Source organism: Polistes fuscatus, unplaced genomic scaffold (genome assembly GCF_010416935.1).
Source record: "Polistes fuscatus isolate 324 unplaced genomic scaffold, CU_Pfus_HIC Scaffold20, whole genome shotgun sequence".
NCBI classification, from domain to species: Eukaryota; Metazoa; Arthropoda; class Insecta; order Hymenoptera; family Vespidae; genus Polistes; species Polistes fuscatus.
This window is the reverse complement of record NW_025113097.1, coordinates 2,493,182-2,506,274: the sequence shown is the minus strand read 5'-3', so window position 1 is coordinate 2,506,274 and position 13,093 is coordinate 2,493,182. Positions and strand designations below refer to the sequence as shown.

The following is a 13,093-nucleotide window of genomic DNA, read 5'->3' as shown; positions in this document are numbered from 1 at the left end:
TCGCCCGTACGGATTATTTATTATCTATGCAACTTCGTTCCTTCCGTGCGTCGACTGAACACTTTCCAAGAATAACCGCGAATCGTACGAGACTTCCTGAATTATTCAAATCCTGGATGTCAGGTATTTCTGTTCACTCCGCGAATCTACGTGAGCGCGAGCGTGAGCGCGATTTTAAAACGAATCTCTCTCTCTCACTCACTCTCTCTCTCACACACACACACACTCTCTCTCTTTTTATATATGTATTTAAAGAAAGAGAAAGAGAAAAAGATAGAGCATAATCGTTTAAAGTTTTATATATATATATATATAGGTTTACACGTTATACATCATTTTTATATCACGATAAAAAAATAAAATGATATCGGAGATACTCGTATGAAATATTTCAAAATAAATTCGATACTAATATTCGGATAATATTATCATATATTAATAGAAAAATGGGATGGTTCTTGAATTATCTCAATGACGACGATGATTAATAATAATGATTTACACATCTTTCGTAGAAAGTTTGAAAGAGACTAAGTTTACCGTTAGTCAAATGACGGCAAACACGCAGCAGGGGTTGGGAAGGGAGGGGAGGGTATATGTGATGTAATATCAGCCAACGATGAAACGATGATGACCTAAGAGAAAGATGGTGAAAGAGAAAAGGGGGAGGAGAAGGAAGGGGGGATAACCTTATTCATATTTATTCTATTTTTATAACTCTGTTCACCTATCATCATCATCCCTGTTACACCACCACCACCACCACCATATATCCTACATTTATAACTCTGTTCACTTATCATCATCATCATCATCATCATCCCTGTTACACCACCACATATCCTACATTTATAACTTTGTTCACCTATCATCATCATCCCTGTTACACCACCACCACCACCACCATATATCCTACATTTATAACTCTGTTCACTTATCATCATCATCATCATCCCCTGTTACACCACCACATATCCTACATTTATAACTTTGTTCACCTATCATCATCATCATCATCATCATTATCATCATCATCCTTGTTACACCACCACCATCAACACCACCATACTTCTTTATAATTATCACTGTATACTTGAATGAATTCGTTACAACTCAATAAGTTGTTTATCACATTGAAAAATAAAATGATTAATAAAACGTATCACCTTGTCCAACTTTCCCTGTGATACATTTATTAATTCGTTATTAATATTATCTTGCGATAAATAGAAAATTCAAGTAAAACGTTAACTACAGGTGTTGCGATGATTTTATAATTAAGTTTGAAGATCGCGAAAGGAAAAGAAGAATTGGTTGGAGGTAGAAGAGGGATGGGTGGGTGGGTGGGTGTTGTTGGGGAAGACTCGGTTAGGATAGTTGCTTTGCCACTTTTGTGACGGTGATCCACAGACCGTGAAGAAGATGAGAGGACAAACGTAAAGTAAGAAAAAGAATAAGAAGAAGAAGAAGAAGAAGAAGAAGAAGAAGAAGAAGAAGAAGAAGAAGTAGAAGTCTCTCTTTGGATTAACCTTGGACTTGACTCGAAGGAATGCAGCGTACAGTGACCTCCTCTCGTTCCTTCCTTCCTCGGCACTCGCACGTTCTCGCTCACCTTCCTTCCTTGGCCGCCATCGTGAAACGAGAGCCACAGTTAGGTCCACCGTTGTTGGCCCAGTTCATCGACGACGCCCTTCTCTTCTTTCTTATTTTTATTCTTATTCTTATTCTTCTTCTTCTTCTTCTTCTTCTTCTTCTTCTTCTTCTTCGTTGCCCTTTTTCATTTTAGTTTCACTTACTTCTTATTAAATATATATATCTTCAATTATATTAATATTATATCTAATATTATATTGTATTAATTATAATAAGGTAAAGAAGAAGATAAATTATAATAAGATATATATATTTTAGTATATATATATAGTATATATGAGCCGTTTATTTTGAAAGTGGCCTAACTCCATTTTTCATTTTTTTCCGGTTACCCACGGTAACATGTACAGCTTCAAATTATCTATCAATAAAGCATTTAAGATTTTTTATATTCCGAGTAAATACGGTCATTCTGGACACATAAGTTTTCAGAGTTAGTTGAATCACTGAACCGTTTATTTTGAAAGTGGCCTAACTCCATTAGGAGTAGAGATTTCGGTGTGGTAGAAATGGCATTAAAAAAAAATAATTTACCGTTTGTCCCCCGAGAGTATTACAATATTATCAAAAAGTGTCGGAAAGGTAATAACTTTATTGTACATGAAATGAGACAAGAAGATTTTGTATTAACAAAATTATTAGAAGACGCAATTTGTAAAAGGGTCGAGAATTCTAACGGAGAACCAATAAACTGGTTAAAAATATGTTGGATGCGTTTTGTCAAAAATGAATAAGATTTTCTATAAGACATCAATGAATGAGAACGAAAATTTGAAAGTCCTGAATTTAATACCACGTCGGGGTAGACCAAGAAAGTTCGAAAATATTGTATTGACACCACTGTATAAAAATATAAGACAAATTACAACCGCAAAATTAAGGACATAATTGACTTATTACGATATATACCACCGGAACATCGTGATTTCTTTAAATTCCTTTCACATACACAAAATGTAGATGAGTAGAAAATTGTTTTGTAATTTATGTTTGTACAAAATATTTTGAATCGCATAATTGATGTTTTTAAAGTGTTATAAAGATATGTAAATAAAATAAGTATTGTTTTTTCGCAATTTGAAGCATCTTAAATTATGTTGAGTGGACTTCGGTTCCTTCAAATTTTATAACGAATCTGGTTGTTCATTTTGAAAGTGGCCTAACTCCATTCTTGGTAAGAAAACGCATATTATTCATTAATAATTGCCATTATTTTAATAGGAACTGTAAATTGAACAACTTTAGATACTTAAGCAACATAACTCATTGTTATTCTGTACGTATATTTTGAATTGCATTGAAACGCAAACCTTTAAATATCTCAATTTAAGGTTATATGGAGTTAGGCCACTTTCAAAATAAACGGCTCATATATATCTTCAATTATATTATTATTATATTGTGTATTATATCCCTTATTATATATACATATAATATATCTAATATTATATTAATATTATATTGTATTAATTATAATAAGGTAAAGAAGAAGATAAATTATAATAAGATATATATATTTTAGTATATATATATATGGTTTAATTTAATATGTCTTTTTTTTTATTTTTGTTTTGTTACTTATCAAATTTAATACTTCGATAACGATAATTGGATAAAAATTGTCTTCTCTCTCTCTCTCTCTCTTTTTCTCGAGATCAATGTAGATTTTATTTTTACTTTATTTCTTTTTTTTCTCTCGTATTCGTAGAAAATTTGACGTAGGAAATAAATGTCTTCTCGGTTAATTTTAGATGACGCTTTGATATTTTATTTTTCTTTTAAATGATTTCATTATAAATATTTTTCATAATATCTATTTTTATTCTCATCGAATTGTATTCGGATGTTATTGGATATAAAGAAAGAGAGATAAAAAAACTTGTCTTTCTTTTTATCAGAAATCCGTATTTAAATGAATTTTTTCGGTGTTGTACTGCTGGTTTTTTTTTTTCTTTTAATTTCGATCGAAATTTTGTTCGATACGTTTTAAACGACGATCGTTTTATAGAACAAATATTACTTTTTATTAGTTAAATATAGATCCTCCTCCTTGTATGAAGAATGAGTGTGTACGAAACGTGATCGAAAAAAAAAAAAAAAAAAGGGAAGCATCGATACGCGATGGAGTAAAAAAAAAAAGTCAGCTTATCAAATCGGAGAATGTTGACGGTTAGATAAACATAATTTATTAATATCTCTTGATAAAAGATGATGACTCAAAGGAAAAGATAGCGTAAGTAGGAATTATAAATAAAAGGGAATGTATGAAAAAAATGACACATACATACATACACACACACACACACAACTAAAAAGGAAGAACAGTGATCTCGAGCTAAAGTTGGCTTATCCAGTGTCTGGCAAAGAGAAGACAGCCACATATTTCATTAATAATTGTTCAATCTATATCACCAATATTATCATTCGAATTTTATTATCAATGATTTAATAACAAAACAAAAAAATTCTATCTATTTATTATACGTCGTTTAATACGAATGTTTTTCAAATATTAAAAAGAAATCAAATTAAATTATATAATTATAATTATTCTTATAATATATTAGAATTATATAATTATAATTATTCTTATAATATTAAAGAGAAATTTTCTAATAATATTAATATAAAATAATATTATTATATTAAATATAAAATAAAATTAACAATTCTTATAATATTAAATAATATTAAATAATTCTTATAATATTAAATAATAAAATAAGAGAATAACAAAAGAAGCGCGAACGTTTACGTACAAAAAAACAAAAAAAGAAAAGAATAATAAAAAAGTAAGACAAAAGAAAAATTAGATACGAACAAATGTAGAAATATTAAATCGTTTAACTTTACGAATTTTAATACGAATGTTTCAATATTAAAAAGAAATCAAATTAAATTATATTTATAATTATTCTTATAAGATATTAGAATTATATAATTATAATTATTCTTAGAATATAACAGATAAATTTTCTAATAATATTAATATAAAATAATATTATTATATAAAATAAATAAATATTACAATCTTATAATAATAATAAATTAAATAATTCTTATAATATTAAAGATATAAATAAGAGAATAACAAAAGAAGCGCAAACGTTTACGTACAAAAAAACAAAAAAAGAAAAGAATAATAAAAAAGTAAGACAAAAAAAAAATTAGATACGAACAAATGTAGAAATAGTTAAAAACGTTTAACATTACGAATTATTAATGATATTTATTTATTGGCATAATGCCAAACCGATGGATTCATTGTTCTATAAATAATCTTGAAGAAAAGCGATTACGTGCAAATAAGCTCGCGCACCTTGGTTATTAGAGACACGTAACCAACAAGCAACCACGCAACACTCCTTCTCTCTTTCTATCATTTTAAATATATATATGTGTGTGTATTTATATGATAAGTGGTAGAAGGAAAAAGGAATAATAAAAAAAAAAAGAAATATGGGTACGAAATCATAGGTATAATGGGTGTTGGTTCCAATTAATCGACAATAAATAATATAACGAATTAAATAACATGATGTTGGTAATGATATGTAATAGCTTATTAACTTTGCTAAGATATTAATTAAGGTCATTATTACGATGAATTGTTGGTGATGATGATTGGATGATGGTGGTGGTAGTAGTGATAGTGTTAGTGTTAGTGTTGATGGTTCCGCTGTATTCCGTTGGTGGCCTTCGTTTTAAAATAGTTCGATGAGTTCGTACGATTATCATCCACTGTTCTTATTATTATTATTATTATTTTTCTTCTTTTATTTATTAATTATTCTTTATTTTCTTGTTAATAATTTTGATTTATATAGTAGCATGTGTGTGTGATTAAAACATATGCGTGGCCTTATTGTTAGATAATCGTGTTGTGCAAATATTTATAATTAGTTATTTATAATACTCGGATTAGGATATTTCATTGTGTGTTCAAGTTTTATTTATTTTTACGTTGATTTAAAAATAAAAATGAAGGAGAAGAGTAGTCGTAATTTTTTCTATAATTAGTATTATTGATTATTGTTTAATTTATTATTTTTCTATTATTATTATTATGATTATTTATTATTATTTATTATTATTATTATTACTATTATTTATTATTATGATTATTATTATTATTTATTAGTTTTTTTTATTCTTTTGTTCTAATCGTATAAAGCGTCGAGAGATGTCGGGTTAATAATTACGTTGATTGGTTGGAAGTTTGCATAATCAAGCCGGTTGCGAGATCTTTCTATGTGGTGGTAATCGTTTAGAACGTTTATTTCCGTCCTTCGTGTAGATAAGATAGATAGATATATATATATATATAGATCTTATATATCGTATCGCAGATAACGACTCTCTCTTTCTATTTCTCTTCTTCTTCTTCATCTTCATCTAGTGACATTTACTTCAATCAACTGGTTGGATTTGAAAAACTTGTAGAGTCTTTTTAAAATTGATTGCCTTATCTAATCGTTAAATAGCAAAAATAGAAATAATAGAAATCTTATGTTTTCTAGAAAGGGACAAATTTGTATATTTATATATAAATACTTACATATATATATTACGTATAATAAAAAAAAAAATGATGAGAGAGTAGGAGGTGGAGAGGAGTAGGGGGGGGGTCAATATCATTAGGATATTCCGGATGATGCGATTATACGTATTAGATAAAATTTCTTCGAATAAAAGTAATAACGCGTCACAAGATATACGAGTTGAGCAATAACCCTCGAGGCACTTGCTAAAAACGATAATTCTATTAATATTAATAATAATAATAATAATACGTTACCATTTAAATAATAATACATTATTAATAATAAATTAATAATAATTAAAAAATCATTTTAATCACATAGATTTTTTGAAAACTTTGTTTCAGAAGACGTGGGCTATAGGAGTATCGAGATCACGTCGGCTTTCACGCATCTACCTCAAAAGGGTAAAAAAATAACAACAACAACGACAAATTAATTTTAAATATTCGTTTAGTCTTTAAAAAAGAAATGGTTGATTATCCAATGACGTAATATACCTGTCGCGAAATTTGCGTTTAAATCGTTGAGAATGATTGGCGAAATTCTTATTTATTAGACATTACCGTAAAAGTTTCTTGTCCATGTAGCGAGTGATTATTTATTCTCAAAAAACAAAACAAAAAATAAATAAAAAGAGAAAAAAGAAAGAAATCGAATATCGAGAAGATAGGAAAAGTAGTTGTTAATATATTAATTAATGCAAATTATGTCGTTAATTATTATCAGAACTATCAACCTACTTTTACCGTATTAACAAGCGTGACGAGTTACAACAACTTTTAACAAAAATGCTAATAGGATAACACTTTTTATTTCGTTATTAGTTTTTTTTTTAATTTAATTTGATTTAAGTTAGAACATTTGAAAAAAAAAATTATAATCTCGCAGTTAATATAAATAAATAAAATATTGTTAATCTTTTATATAGCTTTCGATATATTATTTACACAAAAATATATATATTTTATTATAAAAACGAAGGGACAGAGAACTTTTACGAAAAATCTAATAATAAATTATCGCTAGTGTTACTGCATATCATACGATCATAATTAAGTAACATTATTCCGTATAAATGTTTTCCACTTCTTTGTCGCGTCGTCGTTGACAACGACAAAATATAATTAAGAATAAGTATCGACTCGTCATAGTTAATCTAATAATTACATCTTCACGATTATAAAATAAAAGTAAACATTGATAAAATGAGATAAATATATATATATGTATATATATGATTAAGAAAAGATAGGAGAAAATTTGACGAGTGATCGATAATTTAGATCGGTGTCATCGATTGGTTGGTTGTTTGTTCGATCGGTCGATCGGTCGGTTGTTTGATTGTTTGATTGGTTGGTTCGTTGTTTGTGGGTGATTTGGTTGGTCGGTGGGTTGGCGAGTCGCGTCGCGAGAAGAAAGCAATATCGGCGCTATAAATATCTCGTTGTGGTACCTCGCGCGAATCCGCTTGGCGAAAACTTGTTTGCCGTAGTAGCTCGAGGCGCGTGCGAAAAGCTCCGATTGGTTGATCAAAGAAAGAGAGAGAGAACCATCTGACCAACCCCTCCTAGTTTTGTGTGCGCCGCACGCTCTTCAAATATCCCCCCTCCCCTTTCCTCGCGTTTGGTTTAGTTAGCGTAGTGTCTCTCGCGTTCGGCAGTTGTCGTCGTCGCGTTTCCGTGAACGATTCGTTAAAGTAGTATTTTAGTATTATAAAGTAGTATTATTATAATCGATAGTTATAATATATAACGTTTCTCTCTCTCTCTGGGATCGTTCAGTCGAGATTCGAATAGTGGACCCACGAATATTTTCGTTATCCTCTAAACTTTCTTTTCTTTTCTTTTTTTTTCTTTCTTTTTATTTTTCGCCTACCGAAACCACATTAATACGTAGTTATAATATCTTGGTTTCTCACTTCTGTACCGAGTAGTGAGACTCTAAATTTAGCGCTGACCGTGGTGTCTTGTCATGTCGTCGTCTTCGTCGTCGTCGTCGTCGTATCACTGAAGAAAGAAAAATAAAATACCGTTCTTTGTGCTATTGGTTTTTTCCCTCTACTTGTGTCTTTCTAATATAATTTACTTATACAATATTATTATTAATTTACATTTTCGAAAGTGATCTTCTCAATTTTGCTATCCCCCCTAAAAAGGAACGTAGTGTCAATTCACCACCGAGTCGTGTATTGTATAATTTGTGATACATATATATATTTATTCTCGACGATAATCAAAATAATAAAAAACATGTTTAAGTGCGGGTACACGAGTGATGGGGGGTTTATTCGTTTCATCGTCAGCGACACGTTTGCAGAGGAGGAGGAATATGTGATGAAATCATTTTTCAATCGTATTCTTATATATTGTGATACACGTATAAGTGGAAACAAACAAACAAATAAATAAATAAATAAATAAATAAAAAGATGAGGCTCCACGTGGAGCAACCTGCACGGCCATTGGCTCGTTACCCGCGCGAGGCAGTCGCTGTTCGAGATTCCTCGTCACGATTTTTACCAGACGTATGCTGTTACATGTACTACGTAGAGATGGCCAGGGACACCCCGGGCTCACCTATGTCACGCTCCCGGGATTTGGGTAGCGGAGGAGGAGGAGGAGAGAGGAGGGGGTGGTGGTGGAGGAGGAGGAGGAGGCGGTGGTGGTGTCGGAGGGGGTGGAGGAGGCGGCGGTGGAGGTGGAGGCGGGGGTGGAGGAGCTGCAACGGCCACCTTGACTTCCGGCGCCTATCATGCTGCAGTTGCTACCACCACCGACCCAACTACCCTGCATGGTCACGCTTTGCAACAGAAAATACTCGAGGTAACGTATGCCATCCTCCTTCTTTGGCAGCGTGTAACGTGTGACCTTCATTTTTTTTTTTCTTTTTATTATCTTTTTCATTCTCTTCTTTCTATCGTTTTTGTGTTATTTTTTCGTTCCTTATCCACGTTCCTATCTTCTTTTTCTTCTATTATACTTCTAACCAGCCCTTCTTTGTTTCTTCACCCCCCCGGGCTACTGCGAATTCTTTTCAACCCTCTTTCCTCCCCCTGTGTTGTTTTAATCGTCTTGTGTCCGATGCAATTCGTCGATCGATATTTCATCGAATTAGTTCAAGGTCGCGAAGGGGGTTGGGTGGTAGTTGGGAGCATTGCTTGTTTGCATCCTTGCGCGTGCGTGCATGCGTGCATGCATGCATGCATTCTCGTGCATGCCTATGGTATAAAAACAGGGCGGGAAACTCTACGAAAATTTCAATTCGTTTATGGTTTGGTATGACAATTTTTAGTATTTCTTAATATGTTTTTTTTTTTTTTTTTTTTCTTAACGAGCAATGTTCATTCTTTCGAAAAACGTTTGACTGGTTAAGATTTTTCTTTCATTTTTATTACTTTGACTCTATTGACTTTTTCACAATTATTATCGGTAAAAATAAATAAACAAATAAATAAATAAATAAATGATAAAAATCGTCGAGATTCTCTCGCTCTCGCTCTCTATTTCTCGTTATTCATATTAAATTTCTCATATTTTATTCTTGACATTTGAACCACATGCACGTGATCAATGCAACACTCAATGCAACGTCGAACGTCGATCCAAAACTCGTCCAATCGGTCCAAGAAAGTATCTAAAATATGAAAATATTGTTGTTATTAATACACAAAGTAAAAGAAAGAAAGAAAGAAAGGATGAACAAAAAAAGAAACACAAGTATTTAACGTTTACCTGTAATCTAGCAATGATCAAGATAATTAATAAAAGTATAGCGCAACTATTTATCACGTTAAGTGCACGCTTGCATGCCAATATTGTATTTCGTGATCTTCCCGAACCGATCAGGCCACGATGAAGATTGTATTCCCGTATCCAAGATTTAATATCAGAATTTATCTTGACGTCAGTTATGTCCGAACTGATGATAGTCTTAAGAAGAAAAAAAAAGAAAGAAAGATTATTTGTTTTTTTATAGAATATACTATATAAAAATGACGAAGGACAAGGTCAAGGTCAATGAAAAGTTCAATTTTGCGATCTCTCCTTCTCCAAATCGGAACTAACTTTTCGATTGTAGTATTACAATGTGAAACACACACACACTCACATGTACACATATACAGAAAATGAGACAGATAGATAGAGAAAGCAATCATTGTCGAATGTAGAAGAGGAAGAAGAAGAAGAAAAAGAAGAAGAAAAAAAGGAAGCTTGCATGTTCGTCAAAGTTTTGTGGTAAGCGGAGCGAGTCGCGGTTATTTCTGTTCGATGTATATATACATATATATATATATATATATATATACTAACAAAGTCGCAGGCCAAGGCCACGGAATCAAGGGGTGCACGGCAAAGGGGACAGGGTGGTGGCGCCAGTGTTACTACCCTAAAGTCGCAATAACTCGCTAGACAATCGGCGCAAAGCAAATGGCCGCAGGGTGCTCTCACACCGATCTTAGGTGTTCCCAAACATATTGGACAAATTTCACGATTGTACGATAATATCGTCGTCGATGGTTCTTCTTGTTGTTGTTGCTGCTGCTGTTGTTGCTGTTGCTGTTGTTGTTGCTGCTGTTCGATGAACTCGCTTTAATGGGTCGTATAATTCAGGAAACAAATCAACAATTGTATTTATATTATAAAAATAAGGTTAGGTTAGTTTGTTGACACGATTGAGTTTAAATTAATAATATAAATAATAAATAAAATAATAATAAATAATAATAAAATAATAAGTAGATTAATGTATTATTAATCGTTTAAATGGAATCAATTTTAATCGAATGAAAAAAGCTTAAGCTTGCTCGTTACGAATGGAAACAATATTTTCGTTTATGGGGGGGGGCAATGGGGTATAACATATAAAACCACCTTGTCGTATCTTTTCCTTCGCGTAACACGATGCCGTTTTCTTCGTTAGATTTATTCTTCCTCGTTAAAAAACGTAACAGCCATTTCGAACTATGAAATAGTGGTTTTCTTTTTTTGTAAAGAAGAATATAGGTACCAAAACCAGCTACCAAAATGGTCGCCTTCACGGCAGATCCTTTCCATCCGGAAGATGATGGAGACGACGATGATATCTCGTTATGTGGAATAATCAATGCGAGTGTTATCGCTTTAGTTTGTTCAGTTAAATTCATCCCTTTAATTTGATTTCTGCATTTGCTTTATCAGATGATCGATTTGTTGGTTTGGTCCAGTTTCATATTATTTACAATTAGACAGCAATCATCTTCGAGATAATTGAAGAGATGAACGAATAAATATCGAATTTTCTTTTTTTTTGTTCTATCAAATCGAAACACGTTGTTCGATTGTTTTTTTTTTTTGTTAAGAGAGAGAGAGAGAGAGAGAAAAGAGAAAGAGAGTGGGGAGGAGAGGGAGAAATTTTGATAGTACACATCCGCATTTATTTTATTTTTTTTTTTTTTTTTAAATAGAGATGGGTTTAAATCGCGTTCGAGTTTGATCAAATAAATGTCTTACCTATAAATGATGATGATGATGATGATGATGATGATGATGATGATGAGGATGATTTAGTTCTTAAATAGATTATATTTTTGCGGAATATAAAAATTTTTTTAGATTAGGGAAATGAAATTGGGTAGAAATTGGCGGGAACATTGGTGTCGTAATTTAGTGTTATAAATTTTCATCGTTTTTATAACAAAGAGACGAGACAAGACGAGAGGAGGAGGAGGAGGGAGAGATAGATACGCATTGCGTCGAATTTTACTACTACGTGGCTCGTTCATTCGCGGACGTAACCAATTGGCAAGAGAGAAGAACTATAACACGCTTTTGCTATACTCTCTCTCGTTGCTGCCCGTTTGTCGTCTGTCGTCGACCCACGCATTTCCTTCTGGGCCGAATGCCATCCATCCATCCATCCATCTTCCCGTCTTAACCATGACTCGTCGTGTAATTCTGATTATTGCACGGAAAATCTTTTTTTTTTGTTATTTCTTGCTTGCTTGCTTTATTTCTTTTCTTTCTAGTCTCGCGTATGTAGTATTTCGAAAGATTGAAATTTGGTGCATTACCCTTGAGATGTCTGGGTTTGGTTCCAGCTACAGCAGCAGCATCACCTGCAAAAACAGTTCCTGCGGCAGCAGTACCAAGCTCAGGAACGGCAATTAGCTGAAATGCACGAACAGCAAATGCATCAGCTCAAGGTATGACTCAAAGTTTATCCACTTTTTTTTATCTTTGTTTTTTTGCTTGCTTTTCTCCTACCCTTCCCTTTATTACTATTTTTATCCTTTATTTAATAATTTCGTTAAATGAATAAATTAAATGAAGTACTCGTATAATATTTTTAATATTAATATAATATTAATAAATATGAAAAAAAAGTAATTCATAACTTTTTATACGACACACACACACACACACACATTTAATTTAAATATAGTATTATTATTATCATCATCATCACGCTTGATGATTAGTGTATCTTGAAGGGTAGAAGGAAAGATAGTACGATAATAAAGGTTTCAATCAATCTGGATAATTTCTATTTCGAAACTTGTTATTTATAAAAGCTTATTTTTTTTTCTCTCTATTTTGTTTTTTTAGTACATATTTTCCGATATACACGGTCCGCGTAAGTGTGTGTGTGTGTGTGTGTGTACAAAACGATGTATCATGAGTATAGAGATTTTGTTTTTTTTTTTTCTTTCTTTTGTGAAAGATAGTATCTGTAATAGAGTGCAGCCCAACATCTTTGCATCTAGTCGACGTTCCTCGGTGTGTTGTGTTGTGTGTTATCATTGCTTACGTCGCGTGTTAAAAAAAAAGAAAAAAAAATTGATAACGGAACGTATAATAATATTATTTTTAGAACTATCTTTTTTCTTTCTTCTTTTTTTCTTCTTTTTTTTTCTTTTT

General features: G+C 31.8%; 1 long non-coding RNA gene across 1 annotated transcript; it reads left to right on the top strand.

Moving 5' to 3' along the window:
* Positions 1-7,478: 7,478 nt before the first annotated feature.
* Positions 7,479-8,618, top strand: LOC122517428. The gene is made up of 2 exons (XR_006303850.1): positions 7,479-7,893; positions 8,131-8,618. It is a non-coding gene; the product is annotated as an uncharacterized LOC122517428 (long non-coding RNA).
* Positions 8,619-13,093: the final 4,475 nt, after the last annotated feature.